We start from the raw sequence: 24,209 nt of genomic DNA, 5'->3' as shown, positions 1-24,209 counted from the left end.
GACAGAAAGAGTCACTGATACAAAGCAGTAGCCTTTCAGTAAAATGCTGGGCTGGCTCAATAATAAACATCTCTAGATGAGGTAATAAAAGTCAATCCTTGTTTAAACATGGTGGTTGTTCTGTTTTCAACACCTGTGTTTCACTCAGCGTGGCTCCTGGCTATTTTGCACGTTTATAATTAGATAAATGTGAAGTGTGTTAAATATTTCTGCATAATAATGTGAAATTATCACAAAACATTCTTTGTGTAGCACACACGCTGATATACATGTGTACCTTATTCAGGCCTTTCCTAAGCAAAAAAGGAAATATACTCCTTGTAATCATAGAAAAACTGCAGCTGATGCATCTTTAGTACCCATAATGAAACAGAATAGCCAGCTAAGACATACTTATGAGAGGTACTTAAATTATATCCATCAAATTTGGATGATTTGAACAGTTACTGAGTGCTAAGCTATATAAAGTGGTAGAGTTATATGGAAATGTAAAAAAATGGAGGCCTCTACCCACTCCTCCCACACTTTTGTTGTTACATAAGGAAGCAAACATAGGGAGGAACTAGTGAAAAAGACAGTAACTACAAACTTTTCGAATTCTAAATGTTTTTGAAGATAGGCTAAAAAGTTGTTTCAAGACTAGCAGTTAGCATAAAGTGCAGCTTCAGCATATACACTGTATATAAAAAATGGCCAGTGCTACCGTGATGTCATCCTATTACTTATGGACCGATGTCAGCCTTGACTACCCTTTTCCCTGTTTTTATCAAAAGTTGCCATGTTTGAAAGAGCGAGAGGAGTGATATGTTTTCAGGTAATGCTAGCTAGCTTGATTAGCAGTTAGCAAGGCACATCCTATAACTATATAGATGCCATTAACAGACACAGATATCTAAGTAGTTGCATTAAATGCTCCAAAGAAAGCATTTGATATAAGTTAGCAGATGTTTCTTTGGCTTTAGTTGTGAATTTTAACACAGGAGACTACATTTCTCAAATTTCGGAAAAAACGATATATTGCATGGTGGTGCAGTGGTTATCACTGCCGCCTCACAGTAAGAGGGTACAAGATTTAAATCTGCCAGCCAGCTGGGTCCTTTCTGTGTGGATGTGTGGAGTTTGGATGTTCTCCCTCTGGAGGAGTACCTGGGTTCTCTCCAGTTACTCCTGCTTCCTCACACAGTCCAAAGACATACATGTTAGATTCCAAGATGGCCTTAGGTGTGAATGTGAGCTTGAGTCATTGCCTGTTTCTGTGTGTTACCCCTGCGATAGATTGGTGTTCTGTCTGTGGTCTACCCCACTTCTCGCCCTGTAATAGGTGTGACAGGCTCTTACCCCCCTAAAACCCTGAATTAGATAAGCTGAGGAAAACGGATGGAGGTATAGCTATACAGCTTACGATCCAGCACAGTCAGTCCACAGCGACAGAGACAAGTACAAGTCATCACTTGCTCTCTGCACCACTGCAGTTAGGAATTCCAGATGGCTTTAATGCTACAACACATTTCTGCATTAACAAAAGCTTTTTTTTTAATTGCCTCAGCACAACACAGAGTTACCCTTCTTCTGTACACACAATGGCATAAAACAAACACACTATTGTGCCATTGTTTATAGCAATATTCTTGCTGATAATGAATGTAATCGGCACCCTGCTGTCTGAAGTGATTTAAAGAGAGGTTTAAAACTAACAAAACAGACTAAGTAGACCTACCAGATGATTTAATGCCCATGCAACTAGTCACAGAGCACAGCTGTGAAAGTTAAGAAAGCTGAATAGCTGCAGGGGAAGAGAAGTACTTTAAACATTTACAGGAGTAAGTCAGGGTGCACCTTTTCGCCTAAGTCGGCATCGTGCTCTTTACAGGGGCCGCCAAGCATGGCAGATATGAGACCTACATCTAGAAGTACTTCAGCCTCCTGTGATGAGAAAGTGAAGCCAAATTTACTATTGAATGGGGAAGAGGCATACGCTGCCCCATTGATCTCTGGGGATCCTGGGAGGCTAATCTATCCTAAGGCATTTTAAAGCTGTGCTCACTTTACACAGTAGCTGCCGTACAACTCCCACAACCTCAGTTACTATCCAAAAGCTTACCGCTGCAGACTTCCCCCTTCTCCAAAGCTCTGCTTTTGCTCCACTCTGTGCAAGTATACCTGTGATATCTCCCCTCTAAAGGCAGAGAGGCGTGGCATTTCCTGTCCCTGTCTCACCTACTTACCCCTGCCCCTCCCTCATATCCCTCTCCCTCATTCCTTAGATCATTTCAAAGGGCCCCGCAGATCAAAGCTGGCCCTTTTTTTGGACCTGGACAGGAATGGGGGATGTATTTAGTTAATCATTTATTTGATTTAAAAAAAGAAAGGAAAAAAAGACCCCACCCCTTCTCGCCCATGCAGTTTCTGTCTTACCACACATTTTTTTCCCCTGCTATCTGCATCCTCCTGAGGCCCTGCCTGCCACCTCTCCAGGCAGTTTTTAATATGCAGAGAAAATAAGCTGGCCGTTCTTTTCAGGCAACGGATGGGTGAAAGGCCTAGGGAATATGGTTCAGCTACACAAGAACACTCGCTTCTGATGGATTAACCCTTCCCACGCTGAGATATGAAGCAGTGTCTGAAAATTACCTAGCTGGGACTGAGTGTGCGTAACTCAAAATGACAGACAGATACACCATTAGATTTGATTTAGGTTGTTTGCTGTGCTGCATTTACAAAGTGTACTTACTGCTTTTACTGCTTTGCAGCAAAGCCAATAATGAATCCATCATCTTGAGCTGTACATTGTCAGTGATAGATATTATCAGCTACAGACAATGTGAATCAGAGCAAATCATATGTATGGAGTGGTTACAATACAAAACACATTCCTCATCCTGTGCTAAATCATGATTAGTGTCAAATACAGGTGAACAATCTGTCTTTCTGTCTTTCTCATCACATGCGCGCACACACACCTCAGCTGACCGGCCTCCAGCAGGAGGGGTGACCCCGTGAAAAAGCTTCATCACTCTCTGCCCGGCAAATGGACTGTGGCCTGAGGTAGATAATGGCATAATGAACCCACAGCAGCCTGGAGTGACATTTTTGGCCAGGGGCGGCGAGAAGGTCTTAGATGGAGGCAATGAGTGTGCAAACACACACGCACACAAAGGATGATGACGTGTCTGTAGTATCCATCATTCTGGCACTCTCCTAGTTACCCGTTGATGTGTATTAGCTGACTGCTAATTCGGTCTCAAGGCTTTACATTTTATCATGTTTTATAGAAGAGCTTTAGCCATGATATTAAAATAAAAAAAATTCCAAGTATAAAAAAATGTTCAAATTTTCTGTCATTTAGTAAATATGGGAATACTTTGACATTTTGTTAAAAAAGAAGGGCATCTCAACTCTCACGTATAAACAGTAAACCACAGGTTGGAGATGATTTGCTGCCTGTCTGTCTTGGTGATGCAGTTATTTTGAAGCTTGTATCTAACGAACTGGGAAAGAGCCAGAACATAAAGACTGCATGAAAAAAGAAGCTTTTTTTGGCCTTTCAATCCAGAGTGCCAATGTGATAAATATTACAAATTTTCACTACAGAAAGCCAAGAATCTGCATCTTGGCTATGATGTCAAATAGATACCCTCACCACAAAACAGCTGAAACTGTTATGAAATCCAAATGTAACCCCTGATACAAATGATCTGTAAATATCTGTATAAAATTGATTTAATTCATAATATAAGTCAAATCTACAAGAAAGCTTAAGATTAAGCATTTAAATTACACCTAATTGGAGATCATTTATACAATTCTGTGATCTAAGAGACAAGATGTAGACAGCAAGAGACTGATAATAAATAGTCTGCTAAAACCAAACGCAAAAGCAAAAAAATGCTGCTTTGCTCAACATCCTTTCAAAGTTAAAGTGGATTTTCTGGTCCATTCTCAGCCCTGCTGTACAATAAATGATTGACAAGTGTTCTCTTTTACTGAGACATCAACACAAACCCTTCTAACACCTGCTCAAAATGAACACATTGCATCCTGCTGAGCTGTCACTGTAATAACCTTCACATGTTTTTGACATGTGAAATATTAATAATACTAGCGTTGAAATCGCTGAATACATAATCATTGACATTCATTCACCACATTTATTTAAATTACTGTAATTTTTAGAATGAAATGTGGCAAATGAAAATTATTATTATTAGTACTTTATTTTGGTTTTATAGTCATTTTCCGTAAAGAATACAACTTTAAATATGTGAGTTACATAATATGACCAAACAGAGATGCACAATTAGAGTTTAGCGTTTAGCACCCTAGTGGCCTACTTGACATTTGACAGCAGGTATTCTGTCAAGTATTCACTCTACTTGTTGATGTAATCTCCATCCTTGGTAGTGAGATAAAATGCAGCCAAATACAAAGCTTGAATCATTTACAGCTTCTCCAGCTTAACGTACCACTTGTGTCTGAGCTTTAGTTATAGATGACGGGGAGGCCATATCATCTCACACAGCCTCAGAGCCCCTGCTGTCTGTGAAAACAGAGCTGGCATGATGTAAGCTAAAGGTTCCCCCCTTTCTTCCCCTTTCACTGTCTGACCTAGATGTGTATGTATGCATGCACTGGTGTGGAACTGTATGTGTGTGAATCTGCACTGGGTGGTCCAGTCTGATTTCATTGTAGCCGCTGACTGTGAGCTAATACTTTCTGTCCGATTCACCTGGGACGTTCTACATCTTCTGCGAGCCTTGGTTGGTCTGTTCTGAATATCGAGAAGAGACATGAGAAGTGGACCCCACGCAGGGAAGAGACGGACGGAGTGTAGAAGAGAGAGCAAATTAAACAAAAGAGACAAGAGGGAAGAGCCCAGATGAGCCGTAGAGTATAGTCGGTCAGGCAGAAGTGGGCCAAGCTGGTGTTCCACTCGTGAGATGACACACATACAGACTGCTCCAACTGACTAGAGACAAGCCTCGCAGTCTACCTCTTTCTTTTTCTTTTTCCCTTATACAAACGCACATCTACAGATTTCAAATCCTAGGGGTTTTCAGGGCTCCATGCTGATGTTGAGAAAAATCAAGCTGACTAAACAAGAAGGAGACAACTCAATTTAGGTGGGATGAGAAAAGGTGAACCATGCCACAGGGTGATGCCATGAAATTATATGCTCTTATCTGACAAAGCTAGCCCAACTTTTGCTTCCTCAGCTAAGCGGGAGCCCAGGGATGAAACCAACTAGCCTGCTTTTATTATCAACAAATCTCTCATTAATTATTCAATAAGAAGTAGACAACAAAAGAAAACTATTATTTAAGCTTCACTGGTGCACATTAATATGCATATTATTTAAAAAGAAGCAGAAAATCCTCCCTTTTTGCAGAGTAACAAAGTATTAGGCACATTTGCCTGCTAAATGCTAATATCTATAAACAGATATCTGCATATGATTATGCAAATCTTTAGACAAGGGAGACGATTTTTAATAGCGGAGGCTTTCTGGTTTCCATTTGCAGCATGCTTGCCATGTGCGTTGTACTGACCAATCACACTTGAGCAGTCTTTATTTACATTAAAGTAAGCAATTTGTAGTTGTTCTTGGGCTTAAATGAGAATGCATTTGGTATTAACATACACATTTTAGCTTTTTTATCTGCCTTTGTCAACAATAAACTGTGAACAAAACAGTTTATATCCACCATATATCCTCTGACTATACTGAAAACACTGAAAAAGCCCTGAAAAAGTCAGTAAACTAGCGAATAGCTTTACAGACTGCCTGAATGCCAGTTAGCATAAACAACAAACAACCAGCCAAACTAGTGATAATTATTTTCCTGCCATTTGACCGCTGCCTGGTAATTAAAAGCCAGAATAGTAAATACTTTCAGCGGTAACACTGGTGAAAATCAGCCTATCATAGCATCCACCAACAGCACCGTGCAAAAGTTTTGAGACACCTTTCTTTTTTTATATATTTTATTGGAAAAAATAGGTGCAGCAATTTATAGAAACGTGTGCAAACATAGATGGAAATACAGCGTATATGGCAGAAACAGAGTTTGTATAATTCTAGAGGGCTTGAAAGTCTATCCATTATGCTTTTACTACAAAGGCAGTGAGTCTGGGTTCATTGTCATGCTGAAAAATTAAGCTGTTGCCAGTCAGACACATTGTAGATGGACCAAAATTTGACAGTACGTTTCTGTGTTCCATCAGTTTTTATGGCTGTGGACACTCCCTATTGTATCTCTCTCCTGACCTTCTCCATACATAAGGAGGATGATTTGTATATTGTAGATTATTTGTATCTGTCATCTGAAATGACCCAATAAAAAACAGAACATACTGTAATTCAGATGCATGCTTTAATTTCAAAACTACTACAGTATTAACAGAGGTCTTGTAGCAGAGTAGTATCACAGCTGAGCAGACAGTAGCATGCAGCTGAGTTTTATCTTGATGATAAGATGCCAAATAGTTTGTTAAATACAAAGCATAAAACTTAATTAATAATCTCCTTAGCATTTCTAAGTATATAAAGTATATTGGCATATTCATATTCATTTGTGCTTTATTGTTAAGTTCAGTACTGTTATCACCCCCAAAATTCAGTGTTTCAGGCTCCAATTAAAAGCTAAGACCCGAATGTTATCCATGCACGATTTTATATCATCACAATACAAATGCAGGTAGGTTTGTTTCTCAGCCATTATAGCTCTACATGAGAGCAGAAAGAATGTGAGGTACTGAGGCTGCTTAGTGCGGGTCATGGAAGCAAAGAGGACAATAGCCGCCTCTTAGGCACAGGTTAATTAAGCCATTCAGAGGGCGCCCGTTTTGAGCCTCTGCAGGTTAATTACAGAGCAATAATGACAGGCAGCCAAGTTGATGTTATGCAAAGCAGACTGTTCAGAAAAGTTGCGCTGCAGTGAAAGCGTGCTTGTCAGACTTCCCATGTATCCACCTAACAGGTCGCTCCAAGTCAGGACTCGTGTAAAGTATCAGATTTTTCTGTGCATTTTTGACCCACCCTCAACTGAACTGCTAACACACATTAGAGGGTGTCAGTCTAATAAACAGAATGCCAAATTTAGAGTTTGTATTTGTTCTTATTTTCAGCGAAAGCCACAAATTTGATGTTCAAGTTTTCAAGGAACAGAGAAAAAAAAGGGGACATGCACTTGAAAGCTGGAAAAACATAAACAAGAAGGTTAAAGTGAAATGGGTCACTCAGCATGAGCATGTCAGACACTCACAAATCAGCACAACAAATGGCAAAAAGTCAACAAATGAATGCAAAATGTAATTTAGACTCTAATCTCCTAAATATCACCATCAAGTTCGCTCTCTCTCAAATGAACTGTTTAAGACAATGGTAGAGGCTGACTGTATTTCTGCCTAAGCTAAAGCTCGCTTCACAGTCCAGATCCCTTCAGAGCTGCTCTATCTTTGACACAGAGGGAAACAACAAAGACGATGTGATGGGTTAAAATGATTTTTTACCAAATATATAGCTTATAAATATCTAATAAGGGTCTAACACTCACCTTTTGTAAACTTGAAAGGTGGCTTTAAAAATACTGGTGGGAGTTCAGGGTACTTACGACTGACTTCAACAGCAGCCCTAAAATGACTAATAAGAAAAGTTATTAAAATAAACTGAAACATATCTGGGCATACTGTGTGTCCACAAGAAAATACATAATCCACTGTTACCTAACATGTAAAAGAAAAATCACAGTCCAAGCAAAGGCAGAACATGGTAAACAAGCCCGTGATACCACAACAACAAGGCAGTGTGGCTGCATTCCCAGCAGACTTACTATGAAGCAACAGACACTACTCGCTCCGACCAATCCCTGAGATCAACTCCTGGGTGGTACAGCCAGGAATTGGGCCATTTGGTTTCCAAAAGCACCCAGTCCAGGCCCTAATGGAGCTGACTGATCACATTTCACAACAGGGCCAATGCAACCAGCAGAGCAGAACAAGGACCTGAACAAGGCAGAGCTAGTGGCCCAGAGCCCAGAGGCCCACTATAAAGACCAAAGGACACTGTGCTGCCTGCAGCCTGGAGAGCAGGGAGGGCAGGAAGGGACCCTCACTGCACACAAACCTCTTTCAGACACTGTAACTAGCTTTAAGTATTCATTTAAGTCACAGTTTTGCAGCTTGCAGAAATAAACTGTTGTCACTGAATGTGTCTGTATCCAAACGCCCTTTGCGTAGACGTCATGCATTGCCCCATCTTTTAATGGTAAAGAAACTCCAATTGTTTATCTCTTCCAAGTTGGGCGATGCCACACCTCTCTGAAAACTTTCCATGCAAATCCATCCAGACCTTTTTCAATAATCCTGCTAAGAATCAGACAAAAAACAAACACAACACAACAAAGAAAAAAACACACAAACACACACTGAATCAGAAAAAACAAATATAACCGTAACAGCTCACAATGTGTGTCTGATTTTATTTTAAGTATTTTAAGTATAAGAAATCATGGCATTCAGTGGCATTCAATTCAGTCTTGAGGTGCTACACAGTCAGAGCCAATGTGAGACAAAGTGGCTCTGAGACCAAAATGGCATGTTTACATAATAATTGCATATCTAAAAAAGGTGGCTCCACTCACACGCAGAGAGAAAACAGCCAACAGATGCTCGGATGGACTCCTGCGCGTACATGTGCTAGTGTACACAAACTAACAACCTCATCAAAACTCTCATAATGTTTCCTCTTTGCAATTCTGACCATAGCAATAAACAATACAGGCAATTTCTGGAGAGGAGACACGCTTCTCAACAGTTACAAACTTTTACTGCGATATTTGAAACCATTAAAGGTTTTTTTTCGTCTTTTTGCCTAGCAATTGTTTCCCCATAAAATTAACAGACAAAATTCATTTACCAGCTTCCAACGCCAAAGCGACTCCCTTACAGCAGATAGCACGGAGTACACCTCTCGCTCAAAGATGACAAACACTGTTACCTTGACAGAATGCAAAGAGGAATTTCCCACTAGGAAGAAGAAATACATTTTCAGTCACAGATAAGCAGATAACTGTCCTCAGCTGGAAGCTGGCAGTCTGGCTGTTTTGTTTACCTAAGAAAATGGACTCACGGTGAACTTCAAATGAACCAGATCTAATGCAGACGCACCCACAGCAAGTTTATGACAGACAATGCATGCTGAAAAATAACGGACGTCAATCATCCCAGCTAAAGAGGTCCACTAACATGCTGAAGCAGGTTGAGCTACATCAACAAACAGATTCTGTTATTTGTACACATAAAATGAATATAATTGGAGGAAAAAAGGAAGCCCATTTATGTGGATTCAGGGCATGGAGGTCATAGCTTGGTAAACACGAGCCCCATTAAAACTTGTTTTTGCAATGAACTTTTGTTCTCTGGAGATGCCGTATGAAGATTCATGAATGTTCACAACAGTATATATAGTAGATTCCTGCTTTAACAGCATTTATTAATTAAACAAGATAAACTGTGTACTTCCAGATAGTAAAGTACTTTTATTTGCTTGTCAAGTAAATAAGACACAGAAACTCCACAGCAATGCTATTTGTAAGAGAACTGTAAGACCTCAACCGACAATTAGAAAGACCTGGGAAATACAACTGGCATCCACAGACAGAATCACCAGGCACCCATCGTGAAGTTTATCCAGCCATCAGCCATGGTTTCATCCATATCGATGAGAGATATTCAATAGTTCTACTAAAATATTTACTCAGATCCATCTTTACTTTGTTGTCTTGTGATGTGTTTCTTATTATAGGAAAGGAGATTACAGACATCAATTTCCTCTCAGATGCAGAATTTACATGCATATCTGCAGTGAGCTGTCTGCCAGCTGCAAAGACCAAACATGTGCTTTTTGCATTTGGTGGTATCTCTGTGGTTAGGCTGTTGTAGAACCAGAAGAAGAAGATGACCTAAGCTAAGATTCATGAGAACGTTATGAAGTATATTCGTAAGAATGTACTACTGAGGTATCCACACTGTCTGTAAAAACCCTAAAGGAGCTATAAGAAATACACCTCATGAAAGTCAATAGGAGGGTTTAAAGTTATTATTATTTAAAGTTGTTATTGCATTTAAATAGTAGCTGTTATGTCTGTTAAGTCTGAAATGCACTATTATTCAAACCCTTAATTGAAGTTTTTTATTTAAACAAGAATATTATGTAAGGATGAGGCATTACATAGAAAAACAAACTGAAACCCTCCTACACTGCTTTAAGTGCTTTAAAGAAACTAAACACAAGAAATGCCAGATGACAATTTCAACATCAGATACGCTGCATGTACTTTCAAGATTATCTAGTAATAAGATGTGAAGCTGAATAAGGTCACAGAAAAAATAACAAAGAAACAAAGAAAAAAAAGTCTTCAAATCTTCTGACAATACCAAATCATTCATTCACAGTGTCATAGGAACTATGTTTGATTGTAAATGCAATTTGAATAGAAAAAGTGCTCTTACTCATACATTACAAATAAATACCGGGAAAAAGAGCAAAACCTTCATCTTGCATTCACTGTTGCATCTTTTATCAATTTAGTACACTTTTAGTCAGAGTTGGTCCAATATGAGCTTCCACTGATAGCAAATTAAAGTTACGCTATCTAGACACAGCTATTCATCACCAATGGGAACATATGCTATGAAGTTACCGGTGCACAGTTTTTGTGCTGATGTTAGCACCAGAAAAGGTTTCAAACCTTGCAGTTATTCAGTCAGCAGCGTGTTGGCAACTTTGACGCACCACACCCTTCAGCGCTTACAGACCCCAATCTGTAACTTTTTGTGGTCTGACACTTTGCGTCTCAGTTGCTGTGGTTCATAAATGCTTCGACTTTGCAATAATACCACTCACAGTTGACTTTGGAATATCTAAATTTTTTTTAAATTTACTTATTACACCGATGGCATCCTATTATAGTACCACACTACCACAGTAAGTTGCAGGATCTACTCTCACTTACATAACTGAAAATAAAACTAGCTGTGCACCCGACTTTACCTGACATATTTTAGCTTAAAAAACAAAAGCAGGTACAACAGTTATTTGCATGGACATTGACCCTGTTTTTACCCATCTCTGTAATTCTCCTTGTAACTGCACTGGTCTTTTCACTGCTTATACCGAGGCTCATATCGAGCTTTGGCTACTTCCGATTTAGCCACTTTCCTTTTGTTAGCATGTTCAAACTGGGCATGTTCAGTTGGGTGAGGGTTTTTAAGTCTCTCAATAAGGTTGTTTCATGGCTACAGCACCCTAACAATATGTTAGCATATAGCCGTAACTGTGTGAACAGCTATTTTCTGCATGAAAACGACATGCATGAAACAGACCAGCTCATAATTGGGCATATGTGAGACTCACCAGGCAATCTGGGCCAAGCACACGGAAAATCGGCCAATCCCGACCCCTGGCCGGTCGATCAGTGCATCTCTACTAAAAAACACCAGAATTCGCAAATAAAGTAAAAACTGTAGATTTTACTTGATAGATAACTAGAATTGTGTTACATGATACAAGATATTTTGAGGCATTTCCTGTACCAAAGCAAGCATAGCAAAGAGACAAGAATGTAAACAACAAATTAATGCTTTGCAGCCAGTCACTGTTTTAGTGAGAAAATTATGACAGGGCTTAGTCACCAGCTGTCATCCTTTATGTTGTCTTTTTGCCTCCTTAATTGCATACTTTATGCTCCCATCATAAAAATTACATAAAACACTAATTTAGATTAGTATGGCCTTAGTATTTCATAGCAGGAGACAGTCAAATCTACGCCATCTAATCCAAGTGGGAACAGTAGGAGGCGTTCTTTCTAGAACAGGAAGCAATGACCCGTGATGGTGGAGGTGCCACTCTCTGTAGGAAGTCGCACATTTGTATTTCCTCCTTAGCCTTACCTTCTAGTGATTAGAGGAACATCTGCAAACACCGACAGTCCTCTCTGCTTCCCTCTTCATATTTTACACAAGCAAACTCCAGGAATCATTACCCAACATGAGCTCATCATTAGCACATTCATAATTCAGTGTAATGGATTATGTAATTGCTCCATTAATCACGGGAGCCACCCCAGCATACTTTCCTATGCGTTAGTTTAATTATGGGCAATGCTTCTGTTAAAACAGATTCTGTTTGCAGTAGCTGATTCGAAAAGTCTATTTTCTACTGTGGGAACTTGTGCAGGCTGCAGTTTAGAGACAGCATAGAGTTCTTGTGGTATGCCCGCAGACAGCTCTTCAATAAAATGTGTCATGGCAGGAGGACACAATGAAAAAGTAGGCAAAAGGGCACATGCCTTTCAGGAAAGCAGTCGTCAAACTCAGGCATCACTTAAGTCACATAATTTACTGGCTTTTGCAGCCTGTGTGATAAATATTCCAGTTATATACGACGGCTGGAAGTGTCTGAAAAAGATTAAGACACGTAGACATGGAGGTACTTGTCATCTGATTCCAGCAGCTGGCATGACTTGTGAGGACTTAATCCAACAGTGTCATCAGCTATTTGTCAAGGAAAAGAGATAGGGGGCTCTGCATTCCCTCCTCTGTACTATTGTTGGAATCTCAATGTGAAAGTCTGGCTACAGTCCTTTAGTTTGAGTGACATTTGACTATCATCACCGAGGGACACTTGGTGTATTTCGGTCATCTCATCCTTATTAAAAAGGTCAGTGACAGGCAGAGCTCCCTGTGCACTCATAAGTGCGCTGAGGGCTGACAAGAAGTAACAGCCTTTGTTGGGGGAAAAAACTGCTGTTACATAACAGAAATCACTCTGGATATACAGAAACTGCAGCATACTTATCAGTTATTTTCCTTGTGTGCTTTCCTCCCCCAGATTGTACTCGCAGTGATGTCTTTCTTACTTTTGCCTTGTTTCTGCACTTGCAGAGAGAGCGCAAGAGTCGGAAAATTAATATGTATTTTATACTGCTGCATATATGGTCCAGAATAAACCTCCAGTCTAAATAGGACCTGAGTGATTGGTCCTTCAGTCACTACCTACACAAAACAAACAACTAAATGGTTTGTGGTTACTGTCAAGATGCTGGCAAAGCTTCACAAGGCTTAAAGCCTCCTGCCAATAACACCGCCTGAGCCAAACAGAAAGACGGTGAGAAACACACACAGAATAAAAGATGGCAAGAAATGTTTTTCCATTGTGAGGAATACACATGTAATGCTTGCGGGGAAAAAAAGAAGCTTAGGCATTCACCTTGCTGAACTGACATTTAAATAAGCAGGAGCCATTTTCTTCATCAATCCCTGCATCCCTCCCCTTTCTCCTGCTCCCTCCGTGCCACTGTAATTTGAAGCTGTCACAAACAAATCCCTCTCGCAGACCTTTCCAAATGTCAGGTTTTCGTCAAGCTCCATGACGGCCTTCAAGAATCAGACCCGCGGAAACTTTTGTCAAGAAAAAAAGAAAAAAACAACAGGAAAAAAAGCAGCAGAGTTCAAGTACGTATGCATATTTATGGGCATTCACAAATTCACTCCTCGCAGAGTAACCAGAGCAGGGATGGGACTGAGCTACTGATCTGACAGTCACTTGACTCCACATTTTACAAGTATTGCTCGGGTTTTGTGCTCGTTCTGTGTCACAGTTGAGAAAATACTAGGATTTTATTTATTTTTTTCTCAGGCCAGCGGGGTTTTTCCTGGCTCACAGTGTGCCTTTGGTGGGTGACTATACGTGGCAATTGCCCTGCAATGAATCTGTGTTATGTGATAGAAATATATGCGTTTCTCTTTTTTGTAACTTTTCTACATGATAAGACAAAATGATCCGAGGTCTGTCTTTTGCAGAGATTATTTAAATAGCTGAGTCTTCTGTCCTCTTTGTCAACCACTTCTAATTTCTCACCAGGGAAGGCTTTTTAATATCTGGAATTTTGGTACCTTTGCCCTTTACAGGCTCAGAAACCTATTGTTATTTTTTATTAACTTTTTAAAAATTCATTCCATTTTTTTGCAAACAATGATAGGTGGGCAAAAAGGCACTTTTGGCTCCAGTCTCCAGTGGCTACACTTGAAGCCCAGAAAAATATGTGATTGTCCTCAGAGACTAAATCACACATGTGTATAAGAGCACACGTGCACTGCATGCCATTTAGAAAAAGTAGAAAAAAAGAAAATATTTAGAAACAATTCCCCAAATCCTATAATAAAAATAAAAATAATAATAATAATGATGTAATTACACATCGCTGAGGCTTCTTTTCAGCTCATTTAAGACCAACTGACCAAAACTAAACAAAATGGGAAGGTTGGACAATCTTCATAAAGCCTGCAGTTTGTTCAGGGTCAAAAACATTTGGAGGAAATACAAAAAAAAAGTAACACAAAATACTTCCTTCAATAACAGACAGACATTGCATAGAAAGCTTGGCACAGGTCAGCGTCAATTCAGCGACTATATATTCAAACTGCATCATTTTAACAACCTCTGGCACAAAGAAAGTTAACAAGAAACTGTTAGCAGAGTGTGAATGTGCGAGAATGAAATGAGGGAGAACAAGACGAGCTAATCAACTCTTGCTCTTCAGTGGCATTTCGCGAACTCTCTGCCACTAGTTCAACGTGCACAAAAGGAACCCCGTCATCAATAAGTGAGCACGCTGATACAGCACGGGTAGATCCGGGCTCCTTCGCCATGAGATGGGACGCACATCCTATAGTAAAAAAATGTTAAATGAATTTTGAAGATGAACTGCTTGAGGGATAAAAAGTAGCTTCTTTGAATATGGTCATAGTAAAAAAAAAAAAAAGAAAATGTAGAAAGGAAAAGAAAATTGCCCTCCCAGCTTGAGTTTGTGGTATAGCCTTTCTTAAGACATAGATCCTACCTATGAAAAAAGCTCCCCTTTCACAGCAGCATGTGTAAGATGCTGAGCAAGTAGTGGTGATGGACAGCAACAAGAACTTAGAGAGGTTAGAGCAGGCAAAGACGAGAGAGGGGAAAAAATCTTTCTTTTCACTGTCAAGACGTTTTACTGCCATCTTCTAATCTATGCAATTGCAGTTGCACATTGTGTCAACATGTCCAGAAGGCCAGACTGGTTTGGGATTTTTTTTTCTGCTACCCACCCCACTCCTAAATTTTTCCTCTTCGTTGCCTTGCATCAGGCACAGGATCTGAGGCTTTAATATGGTTGCCAGTGAGGCAACAGCCATTTAATAACAATGCAATAGTTCCTCACAGCAGTAGTCCAGTGTCGCTCATACACCCCGCCGTGTGCAGATGGTACATTGTCTGTGATTTACGAAAACATTCTCCTTTCAGAGATGTTTTTCCTTTCTCCCCAACACATCCGCTGCACCTTTTGTCAGCAATATTTAAGTCTCTTCTTGATAGAAACAACACACTTTTTGTCTGAAGCCCATGAAGTCATATTTCGTAACAGGTCAGCTAAAGTGGCTACCCCCAGAGGTGATGTGAGAGTGCATGTTTGTGTGTGTGTGTGTGTGTGTGAGTGTATGGTTTAGTGGGAAGCCTCTCACATTTGCCTCAAAGCCTCCCGCAGTGGGGGACATCTGGAGGAGGCGTTGCCGAGTAAACAGAGAAAAGAAGAAGAGTTCAGGCCTGAAATATCATCCTCCAAGGACGGAGCTGGCTTTCATTAACATACTAAGGGGGGAGAAACGGTGGTGGAGATTTATTCAAATCAAAATGGCTAATGTTGCCATAAGCCAGTCACCTTGCCAACTTACCCTAAAACTCATTCTTTTTATCAGTGCCCCTTCCCCTGACTCACTGCTGAGAGCAATTAGGGCAAAATTTGATGAAAATGACCAGTAATTCAGTGTAAGGAAAAAAGCTTCCGAGTAACCATTTCACAAGGTAGATGTTCATTATGAGCCAGCAGGAAAGAGCCTCCTCTTAATAGAGTGCCAGCCATAAACATCCCTCATCATCACCGGGCCTGCCATTTGATCTCACCTCTGGGGATTCTGTGCTGGGCAGCTTCATTCATTTCTTCTGTGTTTCACTGTCTGTTTACTCAGTAATGGACTCTGCCCAGAGAGTTGTTAAGGGGAACAAAGTGAAAGTGCCCGACACTCTGCTGTGGCGGTGATTAACGACTGAATTAGAAAACAACTCCGGGTCACCTTCTTTAACATTGTGATGGATGATCTCTTGCGAGAATTTGATAGCAATTGTTATAGGTGTGCCAGAATCTGGATCACAGGTGGGGCAAAGCGACGGTGCGTTTACAGTGCGGATCAACTTTTCCACGAATCTGCGAGCGGTAAACACTGTGCTGTAATTAACAGCTAAATACAATAAAACGAGGCTTTGATAGTAAGCACCTCACTGATGAGGGTGCATGCAATTGTGTCCACCACTGTCTGTAAAGCTTTAGTTAGTGTTGCCCTACTTCAGCTGTGTATATGCCATCTCGCCTGTCACAGGCAGTTTACAAGACTGGGAACGAGGGTTGCCATCTGTCCCACCTCTATGGGGTGCACAGAGGGACGTTTTGCACAGTTTTGGCATGCCTGACTTCCCCTAATGCTGCACAAATGTTTAGAGACATTACATAAGCAATGAGACCTCCACTAGCATGGGGGAGGGGTGAGTGTGGAGATGGATATGTGCATTAGAGGACAAGAAAAAAGCCAAAGAGGAAACAAGATAAGAAAGTGTGAGACAGCCGCCCTGGTCTTTTCATTCTTCTTACCAACTGCACTTTCAGACATATAATAGCGCTACAGGGCTACACTGGCGTTGCTATAGGGTGTATGTGAAGGGTAAATATGAATAAGTGCAGTTTGAAGGCATTTGAAATGCCAATACCTCACATGGGGTGTTTTTCATACCATCAAAGCAGGATTCTATAAATCTGGAAAGCTCGCACAGCTGCAATACTTTATACCACAAAGTGGTAAGTGACGTGTTCTACTGTGATAAAAGCAGTGTGTTGCAAGATGTTGAAATGCACTGTCTTAAAAGCGAGGGCAAAAACAATTTGTTTCAGAGATCCTACAAACAAAAGCTTCTAAATTTCCCTAATATGTTAAATGGATCAGCCAGCACCCTATAATAGCATCAGCAACAATTCCCTAAAATTAGGGGGGTGAATGTTTAAGGATAGATCAAAAGATCAAATCTAATTCTTTATCTGACTGTAGCTGAACTTGGAGAGGTAAAAAAACCTCACACACACAACAAAAAACAGAATTCACTGGTGATTCTGACGCCAATTACATTTAGCTTTTGCAGGAAATCGAGAAGAAGAGGAACAGCAACTTGATGCACAGACCACTGAGCACACCCCTGCCAAGGAGGTTTAAAATACTACAACATGTTGCAACAGACAGCCTAAACTCGCTGTTCCCTACTCATTTTACAGCTCATTATACTCACTGCCCTGATAGCTACCTAAGGACAGACTGGGAAAGAAATGCCCAGCTATCCACACGTTTGCTTAAACTTACTCAACCCACATCCGAACTATACACAGTCCACACAGCTAACTGAGCTGCGTCTTTCACCTCGAGCATCTTTTGTCCGCACAGTGTATCACATTTACATCCCAACTTAGAGAATGACCCACATGCTGCTGATTCCATTTTGACAGAAATCTTAATCTAAGTACCAAAACTGAGCAGCCCCAGTGTTGATGTACTTCAGTCACTGATGTTGCAGCGTGGCAGTAATGAGATGGTGCTAGTTACCCTCACCCACCCACTCACCCACCAGTATTACACCTCAAGCACTCCCTGCAGTGACCTCAGTTGCTGATTTTATCACTTCCTTGTATTGCAAACGTACTTCAAGTTTATCTGTGTTAACGGTGTTATATGAAATGTGTACATATCTATAAAGACATCTGTACGTATAAGATGAGGCAATGCAACAGTTTCATTAACTGGACTGATATACAGATACACACGGCTAAGCTGCAGATGCTGTGTGATAAAGTGTTGGGTACAGCATGCTTCTTAGGCCGACTCGCTGCTGTTCTCATGGTGGTCCCCCTTCCTTCGTAGCCTGCCCTGCAATTGATAACGTCCACCGATTTCTTTCCACGAACCAGCGCCCATCGTGTGATTGAGCTTTTTTGGGTGTGTGCATGTATGTTCTGTTATTTTATATTTAAGCATATGTCTGTCTGTGTTTGTGCGTGCTAGCATGTGTGAGAGAAAGCTAATTTTCTCTGCCGCGCACCAAAGGAATAACCTCTGAATTAGTATTCAGTAATGAGACAGGGTGTGGGAATGATGGTGAATTTGTAAGCACGCACCATCTTCCCTAATTCCATTTAGGAGTCCTGTAAACACTTATAAATGCAGCAGATAGTTACAGCAGCACCCCCCCTGCCCTCCCCTCCTGCTTTCAGCTCTCATCAGGCTCGCACATCTCCAAAGAAACCAAGGGCAGGAGAGGAGGAGATACTGCAAATCACATTATGGGACATGAAATTAATCCAGCCTCCCCAAACATTTGGCCTTCACACAGTTTAACCTTGAAACTGCTTTTTACTTCCTTGCATGAAGACTTTATAAAAACCCCCTCTGTCACATCCAAAAGAGCAAGCCTGACATTACAACAATGGCGCTGCCGAGGTAATAATTCAATAGGATCCTTCACCGTGCTGATGATATGTTGTAATTTCATTTCACTTACGTCTGTTTCATAATGTAATACACAATTGAGCAGGGGCACTTTACGTCCCAAAAGACCACTTCCTCCTTAAGATAATAAAAGCCTTTTGTGCTTGCCTTTGAGAAATCCTTGGTGGATTATGTGAGTGCAGATTTGGGAGCACATCAATTAATATGCATTAAACGAAAGTGTATTAAGTTGTGAAAAAATAATTAATAACTCTAATTGCTGTAGTGCTGCTTTGCCAAACGACTCATACCTTAATGCTAACAAGATGGTCTCTGACACGGCCAACAGGGGCCAAAGTACGAGCGCTGCGTGACCTTTTTGCACTGCTGAAAGACAATGCACCTTCACTTTATTACACGGGCACATCGCTCTCCCCTGATACTAATGTAGAGTGGTGCAAGGTAAAAGCACAGAGTGACTGTTGCAGTGCATCCACTCCAATAACAGCAGGAAAAAAAACCTGCCAGCCAACTCTGAAGCCACATGAGGTTCAGCCTTACTAGTTTCAGTCAGAATAAAATACATCTGTTTGTGTTAGAGAATACTGTAGATCTCTTATGCAAACCCTATCGCTGGATCTTGTCCCTTTGTATAGTACAGAGAATAGTGCTGGCACAGGGTTCCACTTTCCCCGTTACCACGAAAAAGACATCCACAGCTCTAATTATCCTTTACCCCTGTGTAGCTCTGGAGAACACAACTGCTGCTACTGTCAATGAAATTATAGGAAAGGGTGTGGGGGGGTTGGTTAGCGATGATAGTCCCCCTCTAACCAAACCCACACTGAACATACGCGTTCTTCAATGTGCGTAAAAGTGAAGACTCACAATGCCTTAAGAGAAAAGAAAGGCAAAGAAATGGGAATGACAAGTAAACTATTTCTTTGAGATATCTTTTCAATACAGCATTTCTAAAGGTGAGAGGAGTTTTCAAAGCATGAGATAGTACCTCTTGCTGAGTAATGACACCTCTTGTTGCCGTGAGTAGCAAAGACCTTGTTTCCAAGTTCTCTGCTTTGACCAAGAGCAATCTGGGGCCGGATTTACCGTCTCGATCAGTTTGCAGTTCTACGGCCACGTTTTTCACAGCAGAGAAAGTAAACATTAAAAACACTATCCCAGCTTTCAGCTAAATCAATCTTCACTTTGCTTGGAAATAATGAGCACGTTCAGTGGGCTTCAAATGAACACCGTTGCTCCCGGGCTCGTCAGCTCTACACAGTCACATCACACAGGCACTTTTGAGGAACGCAGGAAAAAAAAGAAGACTAGTCTTAGCCTTCAGAGACCAATTAAAACACATATTCAAATTGACCTAAAAGAAGCGTAATAAGGCATTCGTTTATGGTGCTGTCCCATACCTATAGCTTCACCCATTTTTAGATACACTGCAATTGTTTTCAACCCTGACAAACAAATAATCTCAGCAGAGTGGAAAAACTGAAAAAACCCCTCTCCTATCTCATCTCTGCAGGATCAAAGACTACATCGAGATGTGGTGAGCACGTAATTTTCACACAACATGCACACGGGCTCATTCAAAGGACATGAAGGCAGAATTTACCAGCTCTGTATGCACAGCATGCATACATTAGTTGATTCTTATTAAAGCCCACAGTGAACATTAGATCAGCATCATTACTATCTACAAAGAAAATACACTGAAAATAGACATCTTGTTAGCTTCACAATTCGGCAAATATGGGAATTACACAGCATGGTGTATTAAATGCTACATGTGTCACTATAGCACTGAGCAAGGCAGCTGCAAATAATCAGTTGTTTTATCTACTAAAGGTCAAAATAAAGAAAAATGTCAAAACTTTCCAGCACCTCAAAATGTTTCCCTCCACCCAAAACCAAAAAAATTCAATTCAAAGAAGGTTTAAAACAGTGAAAGAGTGACATTTTCAGGGAAATTTTCTTCCAGTCTACTAATTAATTAAAGCAATAAAACCTATTAAGAAAACAAACTTGAAATGGAAATGAGAAATTCAGGCAGCTCTTCAGCCACTCAGAATTTTAACCATGACATATTTGGCAGCACAGCCCAGCGGGCAGGCTACGCAGCAACTCTAAAACACGCTCCCTCTCCCTTCCACAGCACTTCTTGGGAAGCCGCTCTCATAAATCCCTTCTAATGGTTGCTGGCGAGGGAACTTTTTAACACAGAACTTAGCAGCCACTGTTATTCACCCATAGAGCGAGAGTCTTGGGATGATGGATGGTAATAAATATTGCACGGGGCTAACAGAGGTCCCCTCAGAGACGTTCAATTGCCTTGAGTGATAGGGTGCTGCTCGGCAACACAGGAGAGGATGGCAGAGGGCAGGCTCTTCACGGGGTCGGCTAACTGAGTCTGTTCAATTTCCTCTGTGGAAACATGACAGGTCCCATTCTAAATGATAACACTGACTCACAGTGTGGGAAGGTGAGCCCAACAAAGGGTGCCTTCTGCAAAAAAATATGTATCTTAACGTATGTGTAGCGATTTTATTGGTTATGAATGAGGAATTGATCCACTGTGGACCAGGAGTAATTGTGAATGTAGAATACTGCTCTGTGTTGGGAGCTCTTTCCTGCTGCACTTTTGCAGTTTATCGTTTTTTTCCTGACAAGGGAGCTCTGTTGAGCTGATCTGCCCACCATCTTAACTGCTTCCTTGACAATGGCTGACAACGGAGCATGTGTCCAAGCTGCACACATCTGTAACAGCCTGATATTCCTTAAGGCGCACACGCCCCCCTCCCCTCTCAGTCAATACATGCACATGGGCATCCGCTAGACAAAGAGGTCACCTCTTATTTAGCTTGAAGTGATCCAATTATTTACTTTGATTATATCAAGATTATACTTTTTTTTTTTTGGTGGGGTGCTGTATGCAAATTATCTTAGTTGACAAGATTTAATTACTGATGATGATGTTTTAAATGATGAGCGATAAGGAATTGGGATAACCCCGGTTCTTCATTAATCCAACACGTGTCCTGTTGTCATATTTTCAGAGTAATCAGTGAATTAATTAGTCCAATAATATGTAAGAATACTTTAGTGGGTGTAATTAACAAGTTAACACAAGGCAATTAGCAGCTCATTCATACGCTGTGTGCACCTAAAGGTGGCTGTAAACAGAGGAAGCACTTTCTTTACTACTTCTTTTAAAGTTTACACAACCAGAAGTGATACTTTATTCCAGCAGCAATTAAAACAATATAAACTCACCTCTATGTAAAATACAGCTAACTGATTAAGAGCTGGAACTATGGAAAACAGCTCATTATTCTCCTCTAGCGGTTTTCAAGTCACATCCTCTATGGGATCAAGAGGACGCCATCCACTTAACAACTGTTAAGTTTTTTTTGTTAATCAGTTTCTAAAATCTTACTTTTATTTGGCAAACTGCACCTCTGCAGCTCCACACTAAACCACAAAATCCTTTCAGGTGAGTTACCTCGGGGCAAAATGTCATCAGATGCAGGTGTTTGATCTTCTATCTATTTGCAGGGGCCCTGCAATTCAAAAAAAAGTTTAAGGGGCCCTCTGATCCTCCGTAACGATGCGTGACAGCTTATTGCAAAGCTCCTCCAAAAGAGGTCTTAAAATGTGTGCAAGGACACAAACACGTGAAAGGTCAGTGACATTGTGATGCAGCAAATGTGCTCCTGTTGGGAGGACTTGTGTGCGTGCGTTTTGCGCGTGCGTTTTTCTTTCTTTCTTTTTTCTTTTTTTTTTAAGAGACACAGGCTGAGCAGCGAGGAGCGCTGAAGATTACACAGGATGACGTCTTCTACAACACTATTATGCCTACAAAAACTCAGTCATTCGGATCAAGCATGGGGTATTAGAGGATTTATGAGCAAATAGTCTCGCTGGAAAGCACAACACAGCCTATACAACTCCACAGCCATTCAACAGACACTCTACTAATGCACTTCCTATTTTCTTTTAACCGACACGCACTCCGTGAGGGGTCTGGCTGTGTGCAAAAACAATACACTCCGCATGCCTTTGCCGAACAGCTACCTTTCGCCATGTAAAGGTGAGGAACGTAAATGTCAACACTGTAAGGAGGGAAACGCGGTCCGGTCGTGTCCGCATTTGACACAGCGTGTTATATACGTGGTCAGAAATAATTTCCCTCCCGTGTGTACAACCCACCCCGACCGACCATTCCCCCATCTTCATGGCGCAGTAAGGTGGACACACATGGTCAGAGCCGTATGCGGACCCGAAACCCAACGGCGGCCAACTCTCTTTTGAACCCCCCCTCTCACCACCACCACCATCCCTCCTCCAAAACTGAATTAAACGAGTTAAATCGGCACGGCTGTTGTTGCTTCTGTAAATGCAGTCTTACCTGGATGAATGGTATCAGATAGCAAGTTGAGAAGCCGACTTTTTTTTTTTTTTTTCTAGGCACACGTCGGCGGCAGCATCATCCGCTTCGGGGACACGAAATAAGATTTGGAGTAATTCTAATTCCACCTTATTATTAATCCTCCGCGCGCTGCACGAGCGGCTTCTCTCGCGGTCTCTCTCCCTCTCTCTCTCCCTCTCTTTTTCTTTTTTAGGGGCAGGCGAGAAGAAACAACCGGACAGAGAGGAGTGATAGCCGAGCAGGGAACGGGCTACAATGTGTTGAAGCGAGTCCTTGTTTATTAAAATACGACGGAGCATAAACGCCGAGTAGGTGTCTAACTGCTTCTCTGCTTTATTTTGCCTCTCTCTCTCTGTCTCTCTCTGTCTCTCTTTGGCTGTAGTCACACTATGTCTAACTCTCTTTTTTTATCAAGGCGGGGTCTTGGGTCGTTTAAACCAATGACATAAACCAAGAAGAAGAAGAAGAAGAACACCCCCCACCACCACCACAAACACACACACACTCCCCTCTCTCCATTACCACCGTTTCTCTCTCCCTCTTTCTCTCTCTCTCTCTCTCTCTCTGTTACACACACACACACACACACACTTTCCTCTACCGTGGTGAGCATAAATGATGCGGTCATTTTTGGTTTCTTCCTCTGGAATGACCGCATCTCTCTCTTTTTTAAAAGAGTTTTTAAAACTGAGATAGTTTTAGTTTCAGGTGAGGAGTGCTTTAATGTTTTCTTGAGGAATGGCTTTTTTTTTTTTAAATTGTGATGCTCAGAGCATTGAAGATAAGTTCAAGAACTCTTAAAAGTTAACTATCTGATGTATTGCTATATGTGGCTTTTTTTTTTTTGTCAAACTTCTGCTTCTCAGTTCTTAAAAACTGCACCAACTATTTTTTTTTTTTTAATTTTAGCACTGTGTTAAGGCTATATTGTTTCCAAGTATAGTTCAGTGTCTCTGACCTCATTGTTTTGGTTCCGTGGCCTGCTGTTATTATTATTTTTTAAAAAAGATGATTTCACCTTTTATATAAATCACAGTAGAGATGCTAGTCAAAATGCATGTTTAGTTTTATAGTACCAAATCATATCGATCAATAATATAATGCAATCTTTCAAGATTCGGCTCAAAACTAAAATCTGACTCTCTTCTGCACCTTGTCT

At 40.9% G+C, this 24,209-nt stretch overlaps 1 protein-coding gene across 3 annotated transcripts in view; it reads right to left on the bottom strand.

Moving 5' to 3' along the window:
- Window positions 1-23,441, bottom strand: part of ctbp2l (C-terminal binding protein 2, like) — a 96,583-nt gene extending 73,142 nt beyond the window's left edge. For 2 of the 3 annotated variants that reach the window (XM_039616299.1, XM_031750715.2), the window contains exon 1: window positions 23,030-23,440. The gene's annotated coding sequence lies outside the window, so the exon portion shown is untranslated. Of the gene's footprint in view, window positions 1-23,029 lie in introns of all 3 variants that reach the window. The other variant, XM_039616301.1, reaches the window with a different exon arrangement.
- Between the last annotated feature and the right edge of the window lie 768 nt (window positions 23,442-24,209).

Source organism: Oreochromis aureus, linkage group 8 (genome assembly GCF_013358895.1).
Source record: "Oreochromis aureus strain Israel breed Guangdong linkage group 8, ZZ_aureus, whole genome shotgun sequence".
NCBI classification, from domain to species: Eukaryota; Metazoa; Chordata; class Actinopteri; order Cichliformes; family Cichlidae; genus Oreochromis; species Oreochromis aureus.
The sequence above is the reverse complement of the archived record's forward strand: the minus strand, read 5'-3'. Positions and strand labels throughout refer to the sequence as shown.